This window comes from Taudactylus pleione, unplaced genomic scaffold (assembly GCF_031769625.1).
Source record: "Taudactylus pleione unplaced genomic scaffold, aTauple2 ptg000156l, whole genome shotgun sequence".
In the NCBI taxonomy this organism is placed as follows: Eukaryota; Metazoa; Chordata; class Amphibia; order Anura; family Myobatrachidae; genus Taudactylus; species Taudactylus pleione.
The window spans coordinates 7,716,306-7,736,906 of record NW_028284558.1 but is presented as its reverse complement, the minus strand read 5'-3'; positions in this window follow the sequence as shown (position 1 = coordinate 7,736,906).

The window sequence follows — 20,601 nt, the reverse complement described above, 5'->3', positions numbered from 1 at the left end:
TTATATAACTGAGACTGAGTGCAAACACCCCCTGGCTACCTTCTTTTTTTTTTTATACATTTTTTTATTTATAGAAGCAAAAAAACCCACAAACAAATCTGCAATATATAGACAAATGAATTCAGCATAACACCAAATATTACACATAATAATAAGCAATACACAGTAGATACGTCTTAGCACATTTCCGTGGACATCGTTAGCATAATATAAGCGGTCATATAGCCCAAAACTTGTATAGGATACAGACACATATATACGGTAGTAGTTAAACATAAATATAAATGAAAAATACACTGAAACGCAAAAGTAAAGGGAGGTATCTGGTGCTCACCCATCGGGCAATGTAATGGGAGGATCCCCCAAAAGAGTTTGGAGTTTCATACCACTGGGTCAGGCGCATGTGATGGTGGATCTGGGATTGTATTGAAGTTGGCAGAGTAGCTATAAAGCTTTCCCACGTGTCAAAAAAGGAAGAGGCCTTCTTTTCTTAACAAACATCATTTCCACTCAGTCCATTTGAAAAATAAAATGTAGTTTCTCCTTACATAGTTGAAAGTTAATAGGAGTTGGGTGTATCCACTCTTGTAAGATGGCCTTTTTTGTTGCAGCACTTATAGCAAGTAACAATTTTCTACTGCCCGGGGTGAGTCTCTGCCCCCTCTGAAAAATGCCCAAAATGGCCCACTCAGGAGTGAAAGGCACATAATTGACCAAGTGAGTTTCCCCTTACCCGCCTCCAGAAGCCTTGCTACCAACGGACATTCCCAAAGACAATGGTAGACATCCACCTCTTCCTTAGTACATCTAGGGCAGGTGTGAGAATCAGATAAACTCATTCTATATCACCTGTGAGGGGACAAATAAGTCCTATGATACATGGTTAGGAAAAGCTTGTCATATGTACAAGCAGTCAGTAGTGTGTGTGATCTCAGCAACCCAAGTATTAAATCATTAATAGCGTTTTGAATTGTGTCAGCCATTGGCGCATTCCCTGACTGACCAAACCATGATAAGTCCTCACTTAGAAACTGATAATAGGTAGATTTAGCTTTACATGAGGAGATTGATCCAGAAAGACATTGGTCTGACGTAATGTGCCAATCCGCAGCTGAGAACACCCGCACCATGGAGTCTATTTAATGTTGTGCCTGAAAATTAGCTAAAGGATAAGCCCGCAGAGTCTCTAATTTCGCTGTGGCCTCAAGGAATGTCAGGGGTCGCTTTGCGTCAAAGTCAAGCAGGTGACTTATTTTATGAACGCCCTTCACACCGTAAATGGATAGGCCACCTCTCGCTCTTGGTAGTCTAAATTGCGCAAAATCGGTAGGTGGATCGATTTGTGAGCAATAAGGCAACGGTTGTGGCATAGTATATGTCAGAGGTGTCTGGTGGTCACCAGTAAAGGATTGTCACAAACTTCTGGCAGAGCTTCCTGATCATGAATAGTGTGATTCAAGGGAAGTATTAGCGTAAACCTCTTGATCGTGTATCCAAATGGTCAAAAACATCATCAGGGAAGAATGATTGTAGACAAGAATATTAGGAAAATGTATCCCCCCATTAGATTTAGGTTGATATAATTTCCGAAGGCTAATACGAGCCCTACCACACTGCCATAGAAAGGACTGAAACAGTTTAATAATTAATTGAATATCCTTTGTGGTAAGGAGAATGGGTAGTGCCTGCAGCATATAAAGGAGGTGGGGAAAAGTCATAATTTTGATAAGGGTGGCCCTACCAAGGTACGAGAGGGTCAAATGTTTCCAACTCCTGAGCGGGAGTGAAGTGTGGGATGAAGAAACATTGCCCGTGATTTATCCTCATTAAATTTCAAACCAGAGATGTCACCAAACTGCTCAAACTTATGCACAATCAAAGGTAACATGCGTTGGGGGTCTGTAATATACAATAGGATGTCTTCTGCATAGACCGTAAGTTTAACACTACGCATAGCTACCCTCTTTTTTTTATCTAGTTTTATCAGCACCTGAACACTGGTGACATCTACAGGTATAATAAACACAGTTGACAACAGTGGTTGCAATATCAAAAGGACACATGTCTAACACCCCTACTCAAAAACTGCTTCTCAAACCAGTCCCATCTTAGATCTGATGTACCCAAACTTTGGACTTGTGATTGGCTTTGTCAGAACATCTGCCAACATATTTTCAGCCTCACAGTATGCAAGTAGAATCACATCTTGCTCCACTAGATCACTCAGTTAATGATGCTTCACATCAACATGTATGGTTCTAGGATGTATCTTTATATCCTCAAACAATACTATTGGTTGAGATACTGGCTCTCCAAAATCCTGTAGTAGTTGACGTAACCAAACAACTTAACTGGCGTAGGCCGCTGAAATGTATTCGGCTTCTGTTGATGATAAAGCAACTGGGATTTGCTTTTTACTGGACCATAAGATTGTACCGTTCCCAAGTTTAAACAAGTACTCATTTGTTGACTTGCAATCCCTGCAATCATCACCTATCCAATCTGCATCTCAATAGCCTTAATTTGCCTATCCATTAGGCGACCTGAAAGTCTGAACGTCTAGCGTTCAGACTTTCAGGTCGCCGAGCTGCAGGCACCACACTGAACGGCGTTCACTGAATGTCATTCAGTGAAGGAGCCGACCTCCTATCCCTGAACATGCTGAACCTGACGAGCGTCATCAGATTGACGGGCATGTTCAGTAGACAGTCGGGGACAGCAAGGACCCAGCGTTTACGCGCATCGCTGGTCCTTGACGGCTATCCACCTCCTGGTTTTGGTCAGATTGTTCACAAAGTTGGGTAATGGATAGGCCACTTTACAATTCAAGTTTACTTTCTTCTGGCCATTTGCCTGATTCAGAGTTGGACGCTAATGCGATTGCAGCTGCGATTTTGCACGGAACACAGCTGCGAAAATATGCAAATACTTCCAAAGCTCACCCGAATATAAGGACGCCAACCGCTGCCTTCTCATATGCGTATGTCATTTACCGGTATAAATATCATAACATTGACGCACATCAAGCAGCCATCTTGCCCATGCGGAAAGTCTGACCTGCCGCAGACTCGGCAGCTCACTTGACACGCAGAGGACACTCATGCTGTGTAGGAGATTGCAAGGGCTAATTTATTATTATTATTATTATTATTATTATTATCCTTTATTTATATGGTGCCACAAGGGTTCCGCAGCGCCTCACAAAGTACATTAACAAATGAGCAAACGCGTAAAATTGCGACTTATAGTACAAAACAATACAGAATAAGAACATGATTTATAAACACTGCTGCAGCGATCATAACACTCAAAAAGCAGTAGGGTGTCAGCTACCAAGTATTAAGTGCCCTTGTGGAGAGTTTTGAGTAGATGATCATATGAGTGAGGGAAGGAAAAGCACATAAGGGAAGAGGGCCCTGCTCGTGAGAGCTTACATTCTATAGGGGGGGAGACAGACAGGGGTGACACAGATAGGGTAGACAGTCAGGAAGAAGCATGTAAGCAGCAGGTTAGGGTGAGAGCTGGAAGGCTTTGAAGTAGTGAGTCTTGAGAGCCCGTTTGAAGATTTGTAGAGAGGTGGAGAGTCGGAGAGGGAGAGAGTACCAGAGGTAGGGAGCAGCAGACTTGCAATAATAATTGCTGATTACCTAAATATATTATTCAAATAAAGCAGCACATCAGGATTAATGTTCTGCAGCAGATTTGCAATAATAATTGCTGATTACCTGTTGGGAGACAGAGATAGGAGGGGTCAATTCAATTAATATCAGCTGAGGATATAACCAGTAATGCTGGTCTAACGCTGACATTTTCCCTAAAATCTATTTTGCACTTGTGATTCTGCACTTAGGAGTCTGCTAACTTCAGCCAAGGCTAAAACAGCCAAGTGAACGCCCATGTAACGACATATAAAAGGTCTGACACGCTTGGGTTTTTCCTGACCACCCCCCTGTTAGCATCCATAACGCTGACAGCTTCTTTGCGATGGATTCCTCTGTGCATCTGTAATTGCACGCGCATTGTGGCTTATTGGCATACACGATGACAAACAATCGCTCCATCTGCATACGTAATCACCATTGCCTCCATCTCTGAATCAGACCCAATATTAGGTTCAAGTCCTGCAAGTGCTTAATGTATTACATCAGTCTCTTAACTGCATTCCAATCTCACGTCTGCAAAGATGAGACACAGCTACTGAAATATCAGGCCTTGTAGTAATTACCACATATAAAGTGTCCCCACTGCTTGTCTATACTGTTCATTATTTAGTAAGAGATCATCTTCTCCTAAATTCAGTTATGATGCATCCATTGCTGTTGTCATACCTTTAACTTCTGACTTTCCAAACTGATTGAGAACTGTCCCAACTTTAGCAGACTGATTGAGTAGAAAACTTCCACCTTAAATGGATTCCTCAGTAGTACAGTATTTCACCTCTCCCAGATCTTTAGTATCAAAGTGTGAGTCTATAAGTTCACTTCGTTTTCTCTCTTCTTCTTCATGGGCAATAATCAAATTTTCCACATATAAGAACAGAAATATCTATTTCCCTTTCTCAGACTTTGAGTAAAGGCATGGATCAGCTTTACTTCTTGTGAACTCTTGTTCTAATAAAACTTTGTTAATTTTAGAATTCCATGTGTTTGCCGATTTCTTAGGACCACAAAGCTATTTTTGAAATTTGCAAACAAGATGGTCTTCGCCCTTTTTGACGTAACCTTCAGGCTGTGTCATGTACAATTCCTCTTCTATACCACCATCATTTGCATATATCTTGAGGCAGCTAGGGCGCTCAAGATTCAGGAACTACTCTGGTTAGCAACCTGTGCAAAAGTGGCTTCATAATGTTCCCCATATTTTTGACTTTGTCACTAATCTCGCCTTAATCTGAAAACTTTACCTTCAGAGTCACATTTGTTCTTAAAAATCAATTTACATCTAATTGTATGTTTTCCAGGAGGCAACTCTGTAAGATCCTAAGACTGAAACTGTTTGAGAGATTTCATCTCTTCATCAGCAGCTTTAATCCATTTTTATTTTTCAAGGGTAAGCAGTTTCTGCATCTCTTTCCAGGATTCTGGTGCAGGTTGTGTTGTTGCCTGAGTAAGATAATAGCTTTGGTGGTATACCCTTATTCCACCTAGTACATCTCCTGACCGAAAGCAAAGGTGACCTTCCTTCTTCAGCAGTAACTGTATCATCCATAGTAACTTAAATTTATGTAATTTTCCTTGAGGTGACCATGGAGCAAAGTTCAGAAGCTTCTAGAGTTGGCTTGCGCTCACTTGCTTTTATGGACTAAGATGCAGCATGAGGTGCAGAGCATATAAGAGTTAGTTCTGCCTGCCAAGAGTCAGTGAGTCAGTCAGCCGGCCAGTGTGTTAGATGGAGAGAGTCCATCTGTCAGCGAGTCCAGCAGCTAATAGTGCAGTCACAGCAGACTGAGATTTCCGAGAACGAAGCGGAGGTTTGTTACTCACAGTAGTGGCAGGGAGTGATGGAGAAAGCTCCCACCCTGAGGAGAGTGACGGACAGGGTGGTAAGGTGCGGAGATTGGCTGGAGGTGATACTGACAATCAGGGGAGCAAATCGGCTTTATTTTACCTCAGAGATGTGACCTGAGAGGAGTGGGGCCAGGTGAAGGGGTGCTGCCATTGGAGCAGGTCAGATTGTGAAAAGGAGGAGTTGAGGGTTCTGGTCAAGAGGTCTAGACCCTTATGTAGCATAAAAGAGCCCACAGAGAATGAGAGTTGAGGCACCATCACAGCCTGTTAATTTAGTACCTCACACTTAGACTTAGCACAGTATATTGCTATCAGAACAATCTATTCACAGTAGCTGGCTCACAAAAGTATAAGACTTCATACTAATTCTCTTCACAGTAAGTGGCTCAGCATAGAACCTGAGCATTCTCTTCACAGAAGCTGGTTCACAACAGTATAAGACTGCATGGTAATTCTCTTCTCTTGGAGAGACAGCATCACCGAGCCGCCATCATTTATAATCAGGCGCTGTCCGCGATCCAATTGGAGCTTGTGGACCGGCAGCCAATCAGGAGCCGCCGCAGTGGTGGCCCGATTGGCTCGCGGACAGAGTCAGATTTGAAATGAGAGCGGTGCCACTGTCTCTCCATCCATGGATGCCTGCCGGGCAGGGGCTAGGCACTAACTACACATGGAGATGATAGTCTCCTTTCATTATGTTATCTATGTGAGACTGAGGGCCTGATTCAGGTTGGATCGCAAGGCTGCGTTCTCACGCAGCCAGCCGATGTTTGCATTCTGCGCATGCATATAAGACGCAGTGCGTGTGAGCGAACCGGCCACTGCGATCGGGAAGCGATCACAGTGAGCTTGCAGAGTTCTCACACAGTGATTGACAAGAAGTGACCGTTTGAGGGTGGTGACGGGAAGTGGTTAGGGAAACGCAGGCGTGCCTGGGCATTTAAACGTTTTACAGGGGCGTGCATAATTAGGCCCCTGCGATAGCATACGCAGGCAGAAGTCTAGATGGCGACAGGAAGTTTATCAGTTTCTGTGGTAGGGTCAGGTCAATCACAACTGCGCGGATAGTTCCGATGTTACTGATGTTTTTGCTGACTTGTGGATGCATGTCATGGGAAGTGGGTGACTTTATACAGTGATGGGCGTCTGGGTATAGAGCTGCGGTTGTCGTGCTATTGCATTTATTAGCATATTTTTGCAGCGAGTGGGGTGCGTGCGAATATAGCATTGCGAACTAACCTGAATCAGGCCCTGAGGCTGCTGGAGGGACGGTTATGAAGGGAGAGGTAAGAGGCTGCAGAAGAGGCTGCAGATGGGGTCTTTATTGTGGGGCATAATGTTATAAGGGGCATCACTATGTGGTATAATGTGTAAGGGGATTACTACTGGGTGGCATAATTTGTACGGCAAATTTTATAGAGGGAATTACTGTGTGACATCACTTGCAAAGGGCATTACCGTGTGGCATCATTTGTAAAGGGCATCACTGTGTGGCATAATGTGGATAAAGGGCTTTACTGTGTTGCATAATGTGTTACAAGGGGCAGTACTACAGCATGGCATAATATGTTATAAGGGGCACTACTACTGCATGGCATAATGCGTTTTAAGGGGCACTACCATTGTGTGGCATAATGTGTATAACGGGTACCACGGTGTACTACACTACAATGATGAAAAAGAGGCACATCTTTTGAGTGGTCACTCTCCCTTTCCCAGCACACGCATAAGTACTTCCTTAGATTTTCCATACTTCCATTTCAAAATTCCCACTTCGACCACTGATACAAACAATTTGCTTTGTTCCAGAGTAAAACTTCTGCATTGAAAGAAATTTTGTACCTCCTAATGTAAAATAAATAAGATAACTCACCCCAGAGTACCACCACAAGTCTTAAATCAAAAATACTTAATAGGAAAGATTCTCAAAAAGGATTTTGTTTTACTTTATTTTGAGATAACCATTGATGTCTGTATAATTCCTCAATGACACATGGCCAAGATTTATAGAGACACCCAGGGCTAAATGTAATAGCCTGTGAGCCGGCGCCACTGAGGGAATACATGCAAGTATGCCCATATTTTTAAAGCAGCAAGCATGTTAAAGGATAATCCAGCTACATGCGAGTATGCCTGTATTTTTAAAGTAGCAAGCATATTAAAGGATAGACCAGCTTGGTTTATACTTTAACATGCTTGCTGCTTTAAAAATACAGGCATACTCGCATGTATTCCCACAGCGGTGCCAGCACGCAGGTCAGTAGAGAGCAACTTTACATATAAAGATCCATTAATTCTTGAATGATTATACTAGCACATAACCTGAACGCTACAGACAGCAATGAACACAGATATACAACATTACAGGCAAAAGATAATTTATTAATATATTATAAGAGAATGATAAAACAAATGAGACTGGTCAATGTATCAGAGAGTCCAAACACACATGATAAAACAAGTGTCTCATCTTGGTCTCCATCTTATATCTTTTGTACCCTGAAACTGCCTTTGTAAAGAGATGCTGTCCACCCAATCTGCATTCAGGTAGGACATATCCACATCCTCTTCCAGTTTCTGTAACAAAGAAAGATACCATTGTAGGTTATATTCTATCCACCATTAGTGGGAAGCATTATCCGACTTGATGGCCATTTGTCCTCTATGTACCCATATTGGTGATCAGGAAATGATAAAGGTCTAGTTTTATGACACCCCTCATTCTCAATGGAGGAAAGGTAACTAAAGTGACCTATGAGATGTACGACTTCGGGGGAGGTGTATCCAAACTTCTGAAGAGGATAAGCGGAGGTGTTGCCCAAAACGATCAATCAGATTCTAGCTATCATTTTTGTAGTACTTTCTATAAAATCATAGCCCCAATCTGATTGGTTTCACTTTCTATATACAACTCCTATACTTTTCCTCTTTAAAAGGTTTGATACATCTCCCCCTTAATTTACAGTAACAGCATTGGTTTACCTGTAACTAATAGTTAGCGATTGTTAGTAACCGTTGTGTGTCTTGCTGGAGGTGGATGATCCGGCCAGACTCCCAGGCGCTATATGACATCACCCATCTGGCTTATACTATTCTAAGGCATGAATGTGAAAACTTTAATAGTAAAAATAAATTTATTTTAAATAAGTTTATATCTATACCATCATAATAAGTGTGGTATCTTTTTAAAATTTATACACATTTTGAATATTTTACATTACATTAATTAAATAGTCTTAGGAAAATTTTGTAGCATGTTATCCTATAGCAGTGATTCCCAACCTCGGTCCTCAAGGCACACTAACAGTCCTGGTTTTAGTGATATCCATGATTGTGCACAGAAGGTTAAATCAAGATAACTGAGGTACTAATTAAGTCACTTGTGCTCAAGTATGGCTATCCCTAAAACCTGGACTGTTAGTGTGCCTTGAGGACCATGGTTGGGAACCTCTGTCCTATAGAATTAAAACTAAAAAAAAATTGTTGAGCAAAAATAATATTTCTGTAACTCAAACTCAGTAAAACTTTAAACAATAAAAATAACAAGTAATAATTATGAGCAAAAACATTCAATTATGTACCATATTAATGTTACTTAATACTGCAGATTCATAAAATTAAAAATTATATTTTTGGTAACTATTTATTTTAAAAAGTTTATTTTGCTGTGTATAAACGTTTCTTTAAAACACTTTTGTAAAACTTTGGACCCGTATTCAATTAACAATAATACTATTTCAAGTACAAATTAATGAAAACACATTATATATAATGGGCATTAAATAAAACATTTTTTTCAACAATGTAATAATTCCTAAACAAAATATATATATAAAAAATGTATTTAAAAGGTTTATTTTTTAGATTTAAAGAATCTCTTTACATTTCAAATCAAATTTCAGTAAAATTTCATTAATCTCTGCATTTAAAAAAATAAAATGAAAATATTTAGAAAAACAAATTATCTAAGGCATTGTTGGCTGTTGAAATCAGTTTCATGTCTATTCCTTTGGAGTCCCTATCTCGCATTTGGCAATAACTTTTCCTGGATTTTTTCCCATTCACAAAATTCAATATTCAATAGTCCATCACCAGTTATTGCATAATGTATGCATCATTGATAATTTTTCCTTAACTGTAATCTTACAATCTGAAAAATGTAGGCCGTATCGGGACCTCTACCAAACGAGGATACCGTCTTAGCAATTCTTTTCCAGATGTGTTCAGGTGCAGGTACTGAAGGCAGTGGTGTATCTATAATGGGTGCAGTGCGTGCGGGGCATATGGGTCCCTGGGTCCAGGGGGGCCCCGCACCGCACACACTGCACCCATATTTTTTTAAAACTTACCTGTCCGAGGTCCCGTCTCGGGTGTCACTGCTGCTCAGAACACCGGAAAATGCCCGCAGCAGCCATTTTCCGGTGTTCTGCGCATGCGCAGTAGACTCCGGGCACTAGAGTGTGCTGGAGTCTACTGCGCATGCACAGAATGCCGGAAAATGGCCGCTGCGGCCATTTTTCTGGCGTTCTGTGCGTGCACAGTAGACTCTCGGCACACTCTAGTGCCCAGAGTCTACTAATGCTCCGGTGGCTGGCCAGCCGTGTCAGTCGGCTGCCAGCCACCACGGAGAGAGGAGGGGGCCCCACACGAGGAATGCACATGGGCCCCCCTCCTCTCTTAAAACGCCCCTGACTGAAGGCACTTGTGGAATAGAGAGGAGCACAGACAATGGGTAAGTGAAGTAGGTCACATGTGCTGGTGGAGTGGTGTTGGCCACAAACACCGTCACTGATGAAGGAAACAGGCAGCCGGGCACCGGAGGCAAAGTAGTTTTGGAGGTGCAGTACAAGAAGCCTGATGCTGATGAGATGATGCTGCCAAGGGAGTCCATATTGAGAAACTGACAGTAATATATGCAGTCCGGAATCCCAGGAAAATTCACCATGAAGCCAGTGCAGCAGATGCACAGAGAGTGCAGCTTGTCCCACAGATCGACCAAACACTGAAGACAAACTCTGATACAAGACCTGAGGTCACTGTACCAGCGAGGTAGTGGAGATAACCAGCGTCTGAGGTAAATGCAGCAGAAAATCCTTGGTTGTAGACAGAGCCGTAGCTAGACTTTTTGGTAGCCCTGGGCCAGAAAGAGCATTGGTGCCCCCCTCATTTTTCAAAGGGACATAATGCACCCAAAAAAGGGGAATGGCCTCATGGGGAAGGGCCAGGGAAGAGATAGGGGAGGCCAGGAGATGCTGGGGATGAAATAAGAGGAAGCTACAAGTGAGAATGATAATAAACAGAATTTGACAGGCACAAACAGCGCCCCCTGACCTGTGGTGCCCTGTGCGATGGCACCGGCCGCACTACCCTAGCTACGGCCCTGGTTGTAGAGAAGGAAGCACCACAGACTATAGTAATGGTGAAAGGAAGGAAATAGTTTCGCACCAAACACTGGCAGTCATAGATGCCACTCGGCAGAGGCTGGATTCTGGGGATAAACAGGGTCTCTTCCACAAATAAGGTAACTCCCAGCTCCTCCAGGTCCTTAGCTGATGAAGTATGGAAGGCGCTGCAGAACACTTGTGGCACCATATAAATAAAGGATAATAATAATAATAAAGTAGGAGGACAGCTAACCAAACTTGGATAGTTTGGAGAGTGGATGAGGTTGGATAAGCAATGTTGTGGAGGAGCTATGATAAATAGCGGCCATGCGTGATGCTTCACCCACCAGAAGACCTCCAGGAATCTCATTCTAACAAAATATTAAGTTAATAAAAAATATTAATCAATACAATATGTAAAATCAGGCAATTTAAAAAAAAAACAACATTACTAAGCATTATTACCCAAAACATTATATAAAAAAAAAATTCCTAGGCCAGAGAACACAACGTATATCTAGCAATGATGGTGTACATAGCCTTAAACAAACTGGTGATTCCAAATAAATTGAATAAACTGAAATCAAATGGGGATGGTGAGCAGCTAAAGCACACTGGGCCTGATTCAGACCCACTCGCAAGCGGCTGTCCGCTCGCAAGTGGGTCGATGTTGTGCACTGCGCATGCGCACAATGGCGGGAGCTCCGTCGTGCGCATGCACCAGACGCGACGAGCGAAGGACTTTCCTTCGCTCGTTGTGTCTGATCAAAGGGGCCGTGCTGTCGATGTTGATTGACAACACGCCCCCTTTGGTGGGCATGCCGGGGGCGTGCCTCCCTGACGGGGGCGTTCCCAAGGGAACGCCTACCGTCAGAAGCCGGCCCCACTAGTGATGTCAGTGGGAGTGATTTTGGCTCTGATAGAGCCAAAATCACTCCGGGCCTTGCGGTTGAAAAACTCAACCGCAGGCTCCGGCTCGTAGTGTCGATGGTCGCGATGGTCAAGACCATCGCGGCCATCAAACTGCACGCTCGTATAGGCTGTGGGTGGTGACCCACAGCTATACGAGCGTCCAGGAGGACGCTCCATAATTATGGAGGGCGGCCCTCATTCAGAGCGTGCGCTCTGCTCAGAGCATACGGCTCTGAATGAGGGTCACAATTTGTTTAAAAAAGAATAAAGATACCAATAGGATAATGAGACACTTGAATCCAAAGAGAGAATGTAACCTAACATAAATTTCAGAAATTATAAAACAGAGAAATTGAAACATTCAATCAAACAACACTCTGTATAACCATAGCAATCAACCCCCCTAAGCCCCCAATATTCTTAAATTAACAGGGGGCAAATCTTATTTTTTGGGCACCCAAATGTAATTGCTGCACATAGGTGCATTTCAATTGTTCTTTAGTTAAGGCATCATTGCCGTGCTTGTATAAGGTTAGGCACCGGGTTTTGCTGCCCAAAGCAGCGAAGTATGTATAAAATGCTAAAAATGCTACTTAAGGTGACCAAAGTGTCGTATGGGTGGCCAAAGTGCCGACATTTATGCTTGCAAGTGCCACATGTTGCAAGCTGAAAAGTGTGCAGCCGCAGCTATTCATGGCTGAACAGGGCAATATATTGACTTGTTCCCTTGGGTTTCTAAAAAGAAATAGCCATATAAAGAACAACTGAATTATCACAAAATTCGGTATTATGGAAAATTGCTAAAATAAAACTACTTGTTCATTATTCATATTTAGTAAAATACGAAATAATTACTGAAATTACAAAAATAAATAAGTGGAAAATACTTAAGGCAACCAAAATGCGGTATGGTTGGCCAAAGTGCTCCATGGTTGGCCTAAGTGACGACTTTTTGGGGGGGTCGAAGACTACAAGTAAGATTGTACAGGGGTGTGCGTGCGTATTGGCAATGTGGTTGGAACCAGAGAACGTATGTGAAATCAAAAGTAAAATTGCATGGAAATTATGATTGTACAGGAGTGTACACAGTTTAAATATAACCTCACCATCGCCGGCAAACTGCTGCAGCAGCTCATCATTCTAATGTTCATCAAAACAGTTGTCTTATGGGGATCTGCTTTGTATAGAGACCATTATTGTACCATCAGATGGCCCCTGGGCTGCAATCACATCCTTATAGATCTTGCATCTCATCAGCTTCCATCTCAAAATACATCTACATCAATCACGGCAACAACCGGCCTTCAAAAGAACAAATACACAACAGGTTAGTGATCATATTCAAGGCAAAAATATAGATTAAAGACATAGGCCCTGATTCAGAGGCGCTCGATATTTGCAAGCGCTCACTCTGAATCAGGGCGGGACAGTTTTCTTTTCAACGGCCTCCAGGCCGCTCGCTAAGCTGTGGGTGACCACCCACAGCTTTAGCGGGCGGCCTGGCAATGGTCGTGATTATCGCGACCATCGAGCTTGCGACGAGACCCTTGTGGTAGGGTCTCGTCCACCGCAAGCCCCAGTGAACTTCCTGCTCTAATAGAACAGGAAGTTCACCACGATGGGGGTTATATGGTGATGTCAGTAGGGCCGCCCACAAACGGCAGGTGTTCCTTCAGGAACGACCTCCGTTTATCCAGCCACCCCCCCTCCCCGCCTACAAAACGGGGCGAGCTGTCAATCACAATCGACAGCCGTCCCGTCTTGTAGTGAGCCCGGCAGCGAGTGAAAATTCACTCGCTACGGGGCTCACGCATGAGCACTGCCCGGCCATCGACCTGCTTGCTAGCGCTATGCACTCGTGAGCGCTTCTCAATCAGGCCCATAATATTTGAAATAATACCTGTGATCAGATATTTTCAGCTCTGCTCTACCATGATGTACTATGGTGCCTGGATTCCACGTATCTAGATCTTCCGCTAAAACAACAAATACAATAGAGTTATAAACAGGAGGATTATGGTGCGGGAGATTCCTCTCTCCCTACATTCATGTCACATAAAATAAATATAGGAACAGCTGTAACTGGCAGAAAAGCTGCCCGGGTGGAAATATAAAGTGAAGACTCTCACATTGCTCATGCATTCTCCTCCTACACGGTATGGTATAGACCAGGTGTATTTAACATGTGGCCTTCCAGCTGCTATGGAACTACACAGCCCAGCATGCAATGCTACAGCTATAGCATGCCCTAATAGCAAAACTGTGGCAGGGATGGATAGTTCCACAACAGCTGGAGGGCTGGATGTTGAATTCCCCTGGTATAGACTTAAGGTATGGAGAATGTTTTCAAACTTTCATGTAACTATTAGCAGGTGGAGATATGCCTATGGTTCTGCCAATGGTACTGTCGGTGTAACCCAAAGCTATAGCTATGGTTCCCTGTTCCCCAAAATCTACGTTACATGCACCTGAAATCACATTTAGAGGTTAAAGCACTTATATTATTCGCAATGAATGAATACATACTAGTTATGTAGGAGAACAAGCTTTTGCTTGCTGTTACCAGACATCACTGGCTATGACTGACTCAGTAGATCTACAGAAAGTAAATGTGTATGGCTTCTGTTTATTAGTTGGAGTAACACATATCTGCTGAATAGTAACTTCATGCTCAGTTGGGGGTTATATGCGCGACTTGTGACCGCTATTTAAAAATTGTTACAGTAATTATCAGGAGATGCTGCTACTGATTATTTTCTTTAAACAACCTGCACACTAACTACTGACATCTTATTCAGCCTGACTAAGTGACGCTGCCAGTGTACTACAATCTATGCTCATTTGTATATGTATGATGTTATCATGGCTATATACCTGGTGATGCCACTGTGACATTTCTTATATAACACAACAACCTGCACACTAACTACTGACATCTTATTCAGCCTGACTCAGTGACGCTGCCAGTGTACTACAATCTATGCTCATTTGTATATGTATGGTGTTATCATGGCTATATACCTGGTGATGTCACTGCGACATTTCTTATATAACACAACAAGCTGCACACTAACTACTGACATCTTATTCAGCCTGACTCAGTGACACTGCCAGCGTACTACAATCTATGCCCATTTGTATATGTATGATGTTAGCATGGCTAACATGACACCTGGTGATGTCACTGGGGAACTAATAATTTTGCCTTGGCGCTATAATAATGCCTGTAATGTGCATCTATGGGTGACTCTTTTATTAGTGGCTCTTTCACATAAAGCAACTTTTAGTTCAGTGCTCCATTAAGCAATCACATAATTGGGAGTGATTATAACCGAGCAGTAAGAACATTTGTGTAATTACAAGTAAATATATAAATGAATATATGCGGCTGTAGGGGAAGAAACACAATAAGGACCTGATCTGTCACACGGCGATTCTCTTCTTCTCCAGAGAATACGGTCTGTCCATGCTGGAGTGTGACGCTTCTCACTTGTGTCATAGACATCGGAGAACAGGTCGTATTTATATGTGGGAGCAAAGTTGTTTTTTCCTTCCATGAAACCCTGTAACACCTGCAGTAACAAACATTTACATGTAATGATTGTGTGACAGCTGACTTTTTTCTTATGGCTACTTTTACCACTATATGGGCTTAGTACCAGGTGTGATCTTTGGGCAGAGATGTTAGTAAATCTGGTGCAATGAAAAGAAGCAGTAACCATGTATATTGGCCGATATGCAGAGTTGGAGGCACCTGATGTGCCCGTATCTGTGCGTGCAGGATATCCGCCGGTTTTACTACAGGTCACCATCAGTGAGTGCTTGTACCTGCCCAATACTAGGTGCAAATGTTACACCTCCAAAGAGGGGGAAGCAGTTGGGAAGCCGATGGACGGAATCCCGACTGTCAGCTTCCCGACTGTCAAATCCCGGCAACGGGTTAAATGACAGGTGTCGATATCCTGATGCATAAATACACGTTTTGCAGAAAAACATGATGTGATATGCAAATTCGGGAGTCATTTTCATGTTCAGAAGCCAAAAATCTATAAGTATCACATAAATTCGTTAAAAAAGCTTTTTCATCGCAGACCTGTGTAATTAGAGAATCCCAATTTTGATTTCTGATCAGTTCTTTGACATCTTCATTGGGCAGATCGATGCAATAGTTCATCTATCGATCGATAGTTCATCTGCTCATAGTGGCGCTGCAGAGTCCGCAACACGAACAAGATCATAGAGTATAGAACTCTGTGTCCCCCTTACCATTGGGAAGCTAAGCTTGCAAGCTATTTTGTTATAGACCTCATTCCTCTCCTTCACTTGAGATTGCCAGCTGCCAAACGGCTGCACACAAAGCAGAGACTGGTGGTGTGGAACTGCATTCGAATGGCCACTGCACCTTTATTTCCTGTGGCTACTCCAACACCGGTCTTCAGAGTATCTACTGCAACATCCCTGAAAGAAGTAAGGCCAGACAATGAGCAGCGAGCAAAGCAAGGGCCAACCCTACCACTGACCGGTAAACTCGATTACAATGACTGACCTGATAAAAGGTGCATGCTCGGGTCTTATGAAAATGAAGAAACAGACACTGACAAGCTACTTGGAAGTCAGGAGGATGTACTTGTTATCCCTGGAGATGGTTTTCTCAAGCTCAGCAGCTCACAGCTTCTGGTTGTTTGTGCTGTAGAGAGATGATCACAATCATTAACAAGCACAGAATGGGAGATGAAATGATCTTTAGATTAAACCTATGTAGTGGCCAAAATGGCTGCCTCACCTGGTAACTTTGTGGGCAGGATAAATAATCCTTGGAATTTATGACCAAAGATGGCTGCCTCTGTATTATGGGCCTAATTCAGAGATGTACGGAACTCTGATGTTCACATCCATCCCCAATGGTTTGATATCTGCACATGCACAGAAGCCGCACTGCGCATGTGCCGATCTTGCCCTACGACGTCACTCACAGTGCCCTGGATGCCACAGCCTGATATATAGCCTGCAGGTATTCTGGGGTGGAGCTGGGGGCCATTTCCCAAAATGGATGCGTCTCCTCTGCTTTGTAGGAGTGCCATTGGACAGTGATGTCTTTCTATGCAGATTTACTGGCTTCGGCAGTGGAGACGAGGTGGCTATTCTGAGTAGCCAAGGCTCATGGGGATGCTATGGTCACGATGTAGATTAGACACAGCCCTCGGATCTCTGATGCAGGCAGTAGGTGTGATTTTACACTAGATGTCTCCTACCGTATAAGCATAATACTGCACAGCTGTCACTGTGCCTCTAGTATCCATCTCTGAATCAGATCCTATGTTCATGGCTTTCCATATTTCTGCAAATCTAAACCTCTGATTTAGGTTTATACTTTCTGTAAAGCTAAACCTCTGCATAATACTAATGGTTTCTGTATTTTCTGTAAAGCTAAACCTCTGTATAATGCTAATGGTTTCTGTATTTTCTGTAAAGCTAAACCTCTGTATAATGCTAATGGTTACTGTACTTTCTGTAAAGCTAAACCTCTGTATTATGCTAATGGTTACTGTACTTTCTGTAAAGCTAAACCTCTGTATTATGCTAAAGGTTACTGTATTTTCTGTAAAGCTAAACCTCTGTATAATACAAATGGTTACTGTATTTTCTGTAAAGCTAAACCTCTGTATAATGCTAATGGTTTCTGTATTTTCTGTAAAGCTAAACCTCTGTATAATGCTAATGGTTACTGTACTTTCTGTAAAGCTAAACCTCTGTATTATGCTAATGGTTACTGTATTTTCTGTAAAGCTAAACCTCTGTATAATGTTAATGGTTTCTGTATTTTCTGTAAAGCTAAACCTCTGTATAATGCTAATGGTTTCTGTATTTTCTGTAAAGCTAAACCTCTGTATAATGCTAATGTTACTGTACTTTCTGTAAAGCTAAACCTCTGTATCATGCTAATGTTACTGTACTTTCTGTAAAGCTAAATCTCTATATAATGCTAATGGTTACTGTATTTTCTGTAAAGCTAAACCTCTGTATAATGCTAATGGTTTCTGTACTTTCTGTGAAGCAAAACTTCTGTATAATGTTAATGGTTTCTGTACTTGCTGTAAAGCTAAATCTCTATATAATACTAATGTTACTGTACTTTCTGTAAAGCTAAACCTCTGTATAATGCTAATGATTACTGTACTTTCTGTAAAGCTAAACCTCTGTATAATGCTAATGTTACTGTACTTTCTGTAAAGCTAAACCTCTGTATAATGCTAATGGTTTCTGTACTTTCTGTGAAGCAAAACTTCTGTATAATGTTAATGGTTACTGTATTTTCTGTAAAGCTAAACCTCTGTATAATGCTAATGGTTACTGTATTTTCTGTAAAGCTAAACCTCTGTATAATGTTAATGGTTACTGTATTTTCTGTAAAGCTAAACCTCTGTATAATGCTAATGGTTTCTGTATTTTCTGTAAAGCTAAACCTCTGTATAATGCTAATGGTTACTGTACTTTCTGTAAAGCTAAACCTCTGTATAATGCTAATGTTACTGTACTTTCTGTAAAGCTAAACCTCTGTATAATGCTAATGTTACTGTACTTTCTGTAAATCTAAACTTCTGTATAATGCTAATGTTACTGTACTTTCTGTAAAGCTAAACCTCTGTATAATGCTAATGTTACTGTACTTTCTGTAAAGCTAAACCTCTGTATAATGCTAATGGTTTCTGTACTTTCTGTGAAGCAAAACTTCTGTATAATGTTAATGGTTTCTGTACTTGCTGTAAAGCTAAATCTCTATATAATACTAATGTTACTGTACTTTCTGTAAAGCTAAATCTCTATATAATGCTAATGGTTACTGTACTTTCTGTAAAGCTAAACCTCTGTATAATGCTAATGGTTACTGTACTTTCTGTAAAGCTAAACCTCTGTATAATACTAATAGTTTCTGTACTTGATGTAAAGCTAAACCTCTGTATAATTCTAACGGTTACTGTACTTACTGTAAAGCTAAACCTCTGTATAATGCTGATGGTTTCTGTACTTTCTATAATGCTAAACCTCTGTATAATGTTAAAGGTTTCTGTACTTTTATAAAGCTTAGCTTAGTGATCAGTAAGGCTGCATAGCCTGTGGTTGCCATAGTCCGTGTTAGATTATAAGTGTTATTACAATTTGATAAGTAAGACGGAGTTACGCCGGAGTTAAACTACAGGAAAACTGAGGGAAAACATCCTCAAAATCAGAACACTTTCTAACTGACATCAAGCAACATACTTTTGTGAGTTACCGAATTCACCATCTGCTGCTGTATGCATATCCAGGGAACTCCTTACTGCATTTGCTGCTTGGACATTGCAAGTACTTCCCTGTCTGCATACTGCTCTTGTCGTTCTTCGCTGTTCAAAACACCTCTGACTGGATCGGATCTGCACATTGTAAATTTTGCCTTCATACTACAGAAAATCTTGTTTGTATTGCCTTTTTCCATTGCACCACATCAATCCACTTTAATCATTCTTTTAATAACTAATTTCTTCTCCCACTACTCACATACCTCACTTTATATTTCACTTTCGGAGCTGCGCTCATACATTAGCAGACCTGTTCTTTTACCTGTATTTTTGAACATTTAACAACTTTTATCTACACTTTCTACATCACACAGCCTCCACTCCAGTTTTCATCTCGCTTATTACCTCTTCCACAGCATGAACACCCTTTCTTCAAACACCCCTCATATTCAATGTCCACATAATCCTCTACTTTATCCACCCCCATCCTCCCCCTCTTGTCTCCTCCACATGCTGTTCCCCCTTTTTTCTCTCATCAGTCTGCTTTCCAGCCCTCTGGTTCTTTCCCCCGCCTTTCCTGTTCCTCCACTGCTTAGACATGATCTGAAAATTCACAAAACCTATTGATTTTCTGCCACTCAAACTCCAAAAAGCAATGAAATTAGGATCGTTATGGACGTGTTCCTTGCGCAATACAGATATCGTATGTCATCTTACCCTGTGGTTAACTGAGTATTCAGCACTCTCACAGAATCAGATTGCTGTCATTCACAAAATGGTGGAGCTGCTAATTCACAGAATTGTGTGCTCATTGGAATACACACATGCAGTCTATGCAACTGAGGTTAGAGCAGTTATGTGGCTCCCACATCCCACTCACGGCCCACAAAATAGTACACTAACACAGGTGGAAGAGGGGACAGCACACAATAGGTTGGTTTGGGAGTGCAAGACGGCTGTAGGTGTGTGGGGTAGCAGCAGATCCGAGCCTGCATTCTGTGTGCTGCTACCTCCCCCGGGTCCTAGCGCCTGCCCCACCGCCGTCCGCACTGCCGCCACACCTCCGCCGCTAAAGTCCAAGGGTTCTGGCCGGAGCTATCGCCCGCTATCCCCCGCTCCTTTCCGCCGGCTCCCGCTGCAGCTATCGCCAGCTTCTTTCCCCCGAGCCCACTACCGCTAAAGCCCACAAACGATGGCCATCTTTGTGCACCCAAGTGAAGCCACAGTTATTACACCTGCTGGAGGCTCCTACTGCAGCTGTGCAACAAGATGAAAAGTCCTATCTCTACAATGGCACATTCTTGAGTTAATAGTTTAAAAACTGTAACTTTCTAATTTACCTGAACCCCAAAAGCACGTACCCTGGCACAATAGCTACCTAATAAAACAAACCCCAAGTCTAAATTCTACCCCTACCCTGAGTTTTGCCTTCCCAAAAATCCCCCATAGACTATAGCAGAAAAGTGGTCCTAATTGAGAATGTCAGATAAAAGTGACAGTTGGAGCTTTAGATTACTCCCG